The following is a 2,946-nucleotide window of genomic DNA, read 5'->3' as shown; positions in this document are numbered from 1 at the left end:
GTGTAAATGGGTGACAAAGAACTAGTTGGAACTGATTGTTTCAATTTTTTTTATTTGATAAATTTCTTCCGCAAAATATTTAGTCAAATTAGCCTGATGTTAATTTGCAAAGGTTTACTTATGTATTATTGTTTAGTCTTTCATTCTTGATTTTTTTTCTTATAGTATATATGATCATTTAATTTTAATTTAAAATTTTACCCACCTTGATTTTATATTAGTTTACTACTTAAATATTACATATCTATATTTACACTTCAAGATAATCTATTTTTACCATTAAAAAGCATCAATTCTTGTGAACATAATTTTAAAATATCATTCTCAATCACAAATAATTTTTTCAACCTAATAACAACAAAGCCTTAGAAAATTATAAGATTAGATACATAAATCACATGACGTCGTTCGAATTAAAAATCAAAGTTTCAAAAACATTATTTAACTGAAAATTTCAATGATATCTTTCAATGTCCTTTTTAGTCACACTTCTATCCTTTTCATAGGACTAAAAATCATATAATCTATTTTTTTAATTGACATTTTTTGTTGTCTTCTTTATATGTATACAAATCACTTTAATCGTTTTATCATTTTTTCCTTAATACGTATTATATTAATCTTTTTTCATAAATAGTCATTACTTATTTTATCATTTCTTGTATGACACATTCATCTTAACGATGTGAATTCATCAGTCTCGTCATATATGACATTTTTATAAACAAAAAATTATGAAGAAAGGTGAGATGAAAATACAAGAATATAAATCCTGAAAAACTAATTAATCCATATATTCTTATTTTAAAATTCAACACTCCCTCCTTTTATACTAACAAACATTTTGATCAAAACCATAAACACACACACACAACTAATGCGTTCATATGTACCACCACAGTACAAAAGCCTCAAAAGGATCCTTAGGGGCACCATTTACCATTTAAAGTGTGTGTTAGTTAAAGCAAGAAGTGACTTTGAACTATGCTGCTAAAAATACTAAACCTGATGTGCGCCATTTCATCTTTTCCTTTGAGTTCTGACTAATGCACAGATACCCAATGTTCAACACTCAATAGTCAAAAGCTTTAACAACACAAACAATGCCAAGTGGAGGGAACTATAAAATTCTCAAAGCGTGTACAATTACATTACGAATAGTCAAAACCAAGAGCTAGAGCATCCCACAAGAACTGAAAAGAAAATACTGGAAAACATTGAAAACACTAGAACTTATTTTTGCAACTGACTTAGATAAGAGCCAGTATCCCACATTCACATCCACCCAAAGAAATACAATGATGTGATCTCCCATCTTCAACAGGGGCCAATAAGATCCTTAGTTTACACCCCTGCCAACATGAATAAACTCAACCTAATGAGAGTATTCTCCACTTAAGTGCACATGGCACCATAACATGTAACTCCTAGCGACAAATATTTACTCTAATTGCTGTGTGATATAATAAATTCAACCTAACATCAAATAGTAACTAGTAAGAACTCAAAGTAGATAGCAATTCAACACACAGAATGTACAACAGCCAAAGAATCATGCATAAGCTATCAGGGAAATCAGTATGACCCATTATTACTAGTATTTTCTACATGAATTACAGATAAAAATTCAAGCAATGGGTTTGAAAGTGAAAGGCTGTGGGAGCGTCAACGGACCTCTCCTGGACCCTTTGTCATCCAAAAGTCTCTGAACCCTCTTGTTCTGGCAGTATTGCCTATCGAAATGTTTCACCTGGAACAATATTAACCCACCCAACTAAGAAAAGCATTGATTTTTACCAACACAACATCAAAATTGAAGAAGGGGTTATGTTATGTTACCCAAGAAGATCGACACTGTTTGACATATTCATTCCTGCACTGTTTGCATTCTACTGGGTATAGCAAACCCACAGATGCAATCTCTGTGGGCTTCTTGTCAGATTCCTTCTCCAGGCAGGCATAGAAAGCATCACGAGCCTTGTTCAAAAACCAATCAACAATTCAATATATGAACAAGAGAGAAAAAGCATAAACCACACACAAAAAAAATATTTGCATTAGAAAGAGAATAGGGAGAGACATTGTAACAAGAATCTCTAGCTTTGGTGAGGACATCTGTGTGGATTTTTGTCAGGGTTTGCTGCTGCGTAAGCTTCCAGAGCCATGTGAATTTGTGAAGCGATAGAGAATAGAGAAGAAACGCAAACCTTTGTTGCAATTACAGCATGCATGGACAAATCAAAAACTGGGCTGGGATGGGCTTTATCATTCTGAGGAATCAATTTTTAGCCCAAAATTAATGGGATCTTCTTATTTCCACACCCTTTATGCTAAGTTCACTCCACCCTTTTTAAAACAAATTCAAATTTTCTAAACTGCCCCTGACCCTTTCCCCTCCCTCACCCCACCCCACCCCACGTATCCTCACACTCTCCATCACTCTCATTCTCACTCGCCCCTTCCCATAAATGTGTTTGTGCCTCCACTGTTCCTGGAAGGATGCTGCCACTGTCGCAAGTAGTCATCATCGCTAGCCTCCCCATTTGTAGTCTTCATCGCCTTAGGTGAGCAAGTTGCCCCTTTTTTTTCGTGTTTTTGATGCAATGGAAATATATGCTTTCGTGTCTCGTACACAAAGAAAACGCGTTTCTATTGTACATTACTTTTTATGTATCTTTTTTGTTTTCTTTAGGTCAATTATTTGGTTTAGGGTCAACATTTTGGATGCTTATTTAGTTTAGGATTTTATTTTGATTAAGGTCAATATTTAGGATAATTGCTTAGTTTAGTATAGTTTGTTGATCATAACTGCATATTAGTTTAGTATATATATATATATATATATATATATATATAATCTTACTTTTTAGCTTAGAAAATATTTTCATTTAGAGTAATAAAAAATACCATAACCCGTAGGCCGTAACCCACTTAAAACTTCCACTG

General features: G+C 33.3%; 1 pseudogene; it reads right to left on the bottom strand.

Moving 5' to 3' along the window:
* Positions 1-1,125: 1,125 nt before the first annotated feature.
* Positions 1,126-2,365, bottom strand: LOC100800921 (uncharacterized; annotated as a pseudogene).
* Between the last annotated feature and the right edge of the window lie 581 nt (positions 2,366-2,946).

The sequence above is a fragment of the Glycine max genome, chromosome 17, assembly GCF_000004515.6.
Source record: "Glycine max cultivar Williams 82 chromosome 17, Glycine_max_v4.0, whole genome shotgun sequence".
NCBI lineage: Eukaryota > Viridiplantae > Streptophyta > Magnoliopsida > Fabales > Fabaceae > Glycine > Glycine max.
The sequence above is the reverse complement of the archived record's forward strand: the minus strand, read 5'-3'. Positions and strand labels throughout refer to the sequence as shown.